Source organism: Cyprinodon variegatus, unplaced genomic scaffold, assembly GCF_000732505.1.
Source record: "Cyprinodon variegatus isolate N-32 unplaced genomic scaffold, C_variegatus-1.0 Scaffold211, whole genome shotgun sequence".
In the NCBI taxonomy this organism is placed as follows: domain Eukaryota; kingdom Metazoa; phylum Chordata; class Actinopteri; order Cyprinodontiformes; family Cyprinodontidae; genus Cyprinodon; species Cyprinodon variegatus.
This window is the reverse complement of record NW_015150664.1, coordinates 838144-845703: the sequence shown is the minus strand read 5'-3', so window position 1 is coordinate 845703 and position 7560 is coordinate 838144.

Sequence of the window (7560 nt, the reverse complement as noted above, 5' to 3'; positions counted from 1 at the left end):
GTCCGGTCCTGGAGCTTTGTGGGTGTTGATCCTCCTCAGGGTGGACGTCACCTGATACTTCTGTAAGACGAGGGGCTGGTGCTGCTCTTCCAGTTGGGGTAGATGTACAGCTTCTCTGCTGCCCGCCGTGTCAAAGCGGGCAAAGAAACTATTTAAGGTGTCAGGCAGGGTGGGGTCGCAGCTGGTCAGCTGAGTGCTGTGTTTGTAGTCTGTCATGGTTTTAATGCCTCTCCACATGCTTCGGGGGTTATTGTTGATGAAATATTCCTCAATCTTCTGTTTATACTGGAGCTTGGCCTGCTTAATACCTTTTTTCAGTTCCGACCGGGCCCTGTTATAAGCCAACCTGTCTCCAGACCTGTAGGCAGCATCCCGGGCTTTCAGCAGGGCCCGTACTGTGCTGTCCAGCCATGGTTTCTGGTTTGGAAACACTTTTATGGTCACTTTTTTATATACTGCTTAAATTTTGTGTCTTGTACAGTAGCAGCCATTCAAAATGGTCTTTCCCAGTCAAACGCCAGCAGAATGGCAGCCCACTTCCCTGCATAACTCAGCAAAATCCTCTCCAACTTCCAGCCACTGGAGTGACCCCCTCCTTCTTCTGGCTGTGCTTATTATTTTACTGTGACTCCACCCTTTCACTGAATTACAGGGTGTGATCAGGAGATGACGCTTCTACCTAGATCGTAATGTTCACAAATCATGACAGATAACAGTTTGTGCATAAAGCTCGGTGACAGAATATTGCAGTCTAATTGAAAGCTCTATCAATTTTTAACTAACATAATTTATTAACCTTAGTCCTTTAATTATACCGCCCCAGATGAGACTTTATCTCCATATATAACGCATCCTAGATCCAACATTCAAGGTTTCATTGCTGAGAGAGGCCAGGCTTGGTCTATAATACAAGGCTTTACATAATCTACCTCACTAAGCAACCATACCACAGCTCCCTGTGTAGTTGTAGACAACAAGAGCCTTACACAAAGGGCTGGATAACAGAATTAAGACTGCATAGAGATTAAACAGCACCCAGCCATCAGCATTATCCATTTTGCCTCATATCCATGGAGACAGATTTAGTCCATTGTCAGGGGATAAATTAGGTGTCCTGATATTTAGAAGCCACAGTGGGTGATAAAAGAAAACTAAGATGTAATGAGAAGATGGAGATTTTGCAGAGTTAAAATAAGGCTAAAAAGCTCATTTCAAAATACAACCTGTGCTATTTTTTAAGAAAGATTTTTACAGATTTGCACTTTATTCTAAAATGTGAAATAGGAAAAATTTCATACAACTAGAATAATATTGTACAACAGAGAAAGTAACAAAGCAAACACCTGATTTTTTTTAATCATAATTTACCCTTGCTATTTAGTATTTGTTTCTATGAATCAGCATGATTAAATCTGACAGCTATGTGTACTGACATGTTCAACTCTCATACGTAGAGAGGTTAGAAATATGAAAAATAAAACAATAAATTATACATATGAATATAACAATGACATAAAGGGAAAGAAAAAGGCTCTGGCATGCAGATAATTTGAAAATAAATGTTTTTTGATTAGTATAAGATCAAAAGGCCATTTAAAGTCTAAAACCAATATGTTTTTTGGCAAAGGAATTGCATTACATAAAAAAGCTGACATTCAGCCTGACAAAAAAGCATTGTTGTTATAAAATACTTTGTTATGAAGCAAGATCCATTGAAGTAAAACTGCTTGACCAAGTTTCACACTTACACCTTAGAGGTCTGCCCCACTGAAATAAATGGAGCATGAGACACAGCCAAGAATGGGTATGATTGTAATACATTTATTTATCTATCAACCTTTTCAGTGAGCCATGAAAAGTAAGAACAATCCCTGAAGCCTGAGGGAGGGGAGTCAGACTCCGAACAGCCAGTTACAGAAATGTAATTTTGTTTTTCTCTTTGAAAGTGTCCTTACTGCAGCTATATACTTCCTTGAGAATAAGCCATTATCTGTGCACATAAATGTGCCATAATATTATAAATGATGCAGCGCTACTTAGAAACACGGACTCACTTCTCCATTTGTAATAATGAGCCATTGTTACCTGTAAATAGGCTAAACTAACAGATAAACACAGCATCTGGTTTTGTAGATTGGTTTATTTTTGTTGTTTTGGGTGAAGTGGATTTGTTTGGGGTGTGGTTCATTGGTAAGTACATCTTGTTTTCATTTTTGTAAAAAGGTAAATTGATTTCACTTTATATATATATATATATATTGGTAAAAGTATTTCTTAATTAGCTGTTCATTTAAAACAACTTTACATTTTTTTTTGGGTTATTGTGCAACTACACATCCTTTTAAAAATGGTTTCTTCCTATTTAGTTCCACCTCTATATAAGAAATATGTCTGCCATTGTTCTTGTTTTTTGTGTGGTTTGGTTGATATCTTGCACCAGAAAAAATTAAAGACTTTATAGCATGACTCAAGTATTTCTTTTTCTCCAATAATCTTTTAATTGAGTAAATATGGTGATATACTGTACAGCTATGCAGCATCTTACATATTTTGATAGACTTCACACAGTTCATCATTGTTTTTTAGAATTGGTTTCAAACCAAAAAATTTCCATCTTACCATTGTATTGAGTTTGTGGAAAACTCTAGAAAATATTGCAGGACACTGGCCCTTGAGAACCGGAGTTGTGCATCCCTGCTCTACTCTATGAATGTGGTAAACCACCAAACAAAAAGCCACAACTGTGTTATAAGAATTTCAACAATTCTTAATAAAATAGCATTTTCCTATCGTGCACTGTGGTTATGGAAGGATGTGCAAAAGTCTAAAAAATGCAAAAAATCATAATCATAAAGATGCTTGTAATTCAATCAGAATTCGAAACTTAAAAGTAGAATTTCTATTAAAATCGCAAAGCTTCCAACAGAAATTATTTTGCAGATGAACCTTCTTCTCAAAGACTGAGTTCTCATGGGCATCAATCGTCAGCCTTTCATCAAGGGTATTTATTCTGTTTCACAACATTCTCACAAAAGATACCCACAGGTAGGATGACGCTGCCAGTGTTCTAAAATCATTAACCATTTTGTGGTCTATCTTTAAAGAGACTTATTCCACTCAGTAAAATCCCTGTTCCCTGGCTGTGAGCAGGATCATCACTACTGAGAAGGGACAACATAACATAATCAGTTTGCAAAAGTTAAAATGTAACCCTCTACAAGTTGTGGTAAGCAAAAGGGGTGAAATGATGAAGCCATGACAAGATCTATCAACTGAAGAGAACATCATGGAGAACCTATTGACTTTAACAAGCTGAGATTTGACAGTTAAAAAGTCCATCAACAAAAAGATGAGGCCATAAAAGCACTATAAATTTCTTAGCTCAAACATTGCACTGAATGCAGTTAAAAGCAGATAAAAAATCAATAAAAAGCAATCTTGTTACGGTTTTTTTACCCCTCCAGATGACCTACAACTGTATTTAAGAGAGTCCCTAATGCATCCTCCACCCTTTGCCTGACCTGTAGGAAAATTGAAGAGGGAGCAGTTTATCTTTAACTTCAGACAGCAGTAACTCTTTTTTTCTTAAGGACTTCATTACAAATGATTCATAATAACAGGCCTGAACTCATTCAATTACTTAACAGCCCTCTGTTTTTGAGACAGGAGGTCTTTCCAGAGCCGGGGGATCATGACTCCAGATGCAGATAATTCAGATTTGAAATTATTTTCAAAACTTTCTTTAACCATTATGGTTATAAAATTAAAAGATAAAGGATCATGTAGTAACTTGTATCTAATAGAATACTTGACAGCACACTAAGAAATACTTCTGAAATCAAAAGGTCAAACAAAATCAATACAGCCCAAATCACCCAGGAGACAGCCACACTTTTAATTCACAATCCTTTTATCTCTCTAAACTACTTCTAGAATTTGCACCTTTTGATTTTTTTTTACTCTGTTTTTTTTTTTTTTTTCATCATTTAGCTCATTAATCCCATAAATGTTTCTTTTTGTCTACTTTTTTTAGCTTGGTTTGAAATATCTTTTCAGGTCAAATATCTCGTATGCAAATCTAAAACAACAGAAAAAGAATCATCACCACCCATGTTATTAAAGAGCAAAGCGTGTTCAGTAGGTGGGGTAGCACTGCAGTGGTTCTCTACTGTAAAACTGCATCAGAACACATCCACTCACCCACAGTAACTTATGTGACTGATGAGTCAGTGTGAACAAGGGCTGTGTTCCCACTATCCAGTGTGTTGACGATACACAACTTGGCAGTGGAAGCTTTAGGTTTGATTTGATTTACTGTGATTGACAAATCTTAACTCTCTGAATAGAGAACCCTGCCAGGTACAACCCACATTTGGAAAAACATCCTCCTTTTCTGTCTTCATAGCTATTATGTTATAAAAACACACCAAATCCAGTGACTTTGTACAACCTACTTAGACAAAAATAGAAAAAAGAATTAAAGGCAAACAATGCAAAATAGAAATTTGTACGTATCTTTTTTCCTACATGCAGGTACATGGGGTTTAAGCAGAGGAACAAGAAGGAAATATCCACTTAGATCATATCTGTCTCATCTCATCACAACTTGTATCATACTTGAATTGGAAAGACTGCATTACTTGAAGGCTGTAGCATTTTCATTCGTTCAAATTGCCTATTCATATTTGAATAGGTGCACTTAAATGTCAATCTCAATCCATGTTCATCTGTCAGCACAATCACCCTGGATATGAGAGGTGAGATCCAGGGAATGCTTCTCTCCACTCATGAGAAGAGACCTGTTCAGGTTTATGAATATCGGTCATCCGTCATCATAATAAGAGTGTTCAAACCTTTCTTTCATGAGCAGACAGTGAGGCGGACATATTGGCAGGAAAAAGGCCTATAAAATTTGAAATGTGTTTCTCAGCTGTATAAATTCTTGATGAGGTCAAGTGGTCACATAAAACAAGAGTAAAGGTGAGGTGCTAAGATTCCATGTCTACCTCAGGAGCTACTCTACATCCCCGTATAAAGTTCAATTAGGGAAAACAAGATGTCTCTGGTGAATAATAACATATTTATTTATTTAGGCACTATCATTTGCAAAGAGTTTTTTTCATTAATTTCAGGTACTATTTGGCTCAGAGAAGAAATATGTATCAACATTGTAAGGCAAATCATAAAAGACATTTCCAGATGCCTGCCATCAGTGCTGCATGATGCTATCTGCTTTAAAACATAACTGTTAGCAGGGGACTAGAAAAAAGTAATTTTTTCCATCCTGTTAATAAAATTGTATAGTAGGAGCCACCACTATGTAAAAATAAAGATTGTATCTTTAAATATGTAAAGACACATATGTAAAGATACGGATTAGGCCTGAGTGATAAACAGTTCACTGCATTAATGTTCATTTTACTTCCAAGCTGCTGCTCATTCGCTGTCTGAAAGCCATACAAAATGAAATAAAATTTTGTATACACACTGTGTATAAACACAGTCCGCTCATCCAACAGGCAGAGCAAACTTGGAAAAAGGGGTCGCCTTAAGGCAGCGGATAGCTTGTAGCAGCAGCTCAGATGGTAGCAGCACAGCTCCAAACAGCAGCCAAACCAATGGGTCACGGTCTGGCAATTTTAGACCGGCACGGGTCAGCGGATCCTTGACAAACAGCAATTTGCTGTTTGTGGTTCGACCAGAAGTGGACAGTTGTCGCATCTGCGGGCAGGTTCACAAAACTCTACATTTAATTTGGTTTAAAACACAGACTCCTCTCCGGAGGGGATCAGCTCCAAGTCAAACATATTTCAGTCTAACTCTCTTAACTAAGACTAGTGAAACTCTAAACTAAACTCAACTACTATGAACAAAGAGGAGGGGGAACATGGTTGAAAACCATATTACAGTTTAAGATGGATCTTGTGTTTGAAAACCAAAGTTTATCTGGAGGAATTTGGAATATGACATTAGTTTTTCACTAATTTTGAGAAATCGGAATGTTTTCAGATCAATTCACAATGCAAATCCAAGAGGTGAATAAAACAGTGTTTGGTCACATAATGTTTTATTAAATGATTTGCTTAATCAAGAACCAATAACCTTTAGTCAAGTGATTCTTTACCCTCTTTGAAATAGCTAGCAGCGAATAGACATCAGGATTCCACTAAATGACTCTTGGTCATAATTGGTAATGGAAATGTAATGAGCATATGAGGAACACATGAACACTAATGTTATATCAGTGTTTAACGATGTTCTGTCCCTAATCATGGCAGACCTGCAAACCTTTTTGGCCATGTCCATTTGGAAAGGTTGAGTTTCCATCCAGCTGGAGTTTAACAGGCAGCTAAACTGCAAGGCAGGCTCTCTCTGTCTTAGTGGCTAACAGCAGGGGTCCTCTTTGTCTCAGTGGTTCACACCCAGGGTAGGCCTCTCATCCAGTCTGGCTCTATAAGTTGTGAAACTCAAGAGAAATGTGTTGCAAAAGGTCTGTTTTGCAGATGTTTGGTTCCGAAATGTTACCATAATGACAAGACATAGGCAAGAGAGAGGAGGCAAAGAGAAATAATTCTGTGTGCTCTGTGATTTTGTCTGTCCTCACACAGAGGGGGGTGCTTGGTCACACCTCTGTGGGCTGCCATGTGACTTGCCTGGGGCCTTGGCTGAATAGGCGGGGCCGCAGAAGACCCCCAGCTGTTATTCACCAATGCTGCGTGTTCTCCTCTGGTCATCATGTCAAGATGAAATATGGACACTGTTTCCCAATGTCCAAAAACCATGATCATGGCATACGGCACAACAGATGTAATTGTGTATGCATCACATATACATCTGTGAATTGTGTCTTATAAATATGTAATTTGTATGTGGCGGTGGATTGTCCTGTGCATGTTTGGATCTTATCCTGTGCATGTCTGGATCTTATGCTGGTGAAGATTCTTAGTCATCCAGGTCATAGTCATTCCAAAAAAGTTAAAAAACAATTCACTGGACTTTTTTTCCAAGTTAGAAGACGTTTCGCTTCCCATCCAGGAAGATTTTCAATTCATAATGTCAGAAATAGCGTTGAGTTTGAGGCTTTATAGAGTGGATAAAAAAACAAAAACTTGTTTTGGCTTAGAAAACATGCAAATTGAACCACACCACCCGTTTGGAATGGGGGCTGTTTCGGGGCTTTGTTAGCCTGTAATACCTGATACCTGTCTATGTCTCTGAAAGGGAGGTTGTTAAAGGGAACTGTTGGCTGAACCGACGAGGTCTTCTGTTCCCTTGTAAAGGGGTAGGGGTTGTGATGATAGCAGGAAGGAATCAACTTAATTGTGAATTGTAGGTTTTTGAAAGCTGAAAAATGAGTCCACCCTCTCAGTTTAAAGGAGAAGTTCGGTTTTTTACACTTTAAGCCCATTTTCTGTAGTGTCCAGGATGAAATCGAATGATCGACACCAAAAGTTTGACAATTGCTCCTGTCTCTGCTTTTTGGCTCATTTAGAATCAACTCCTGGCTGCTTTAGAATGGCTCGCATAGAGCATGTCCGATAATGTCCTTAAAACAACCTT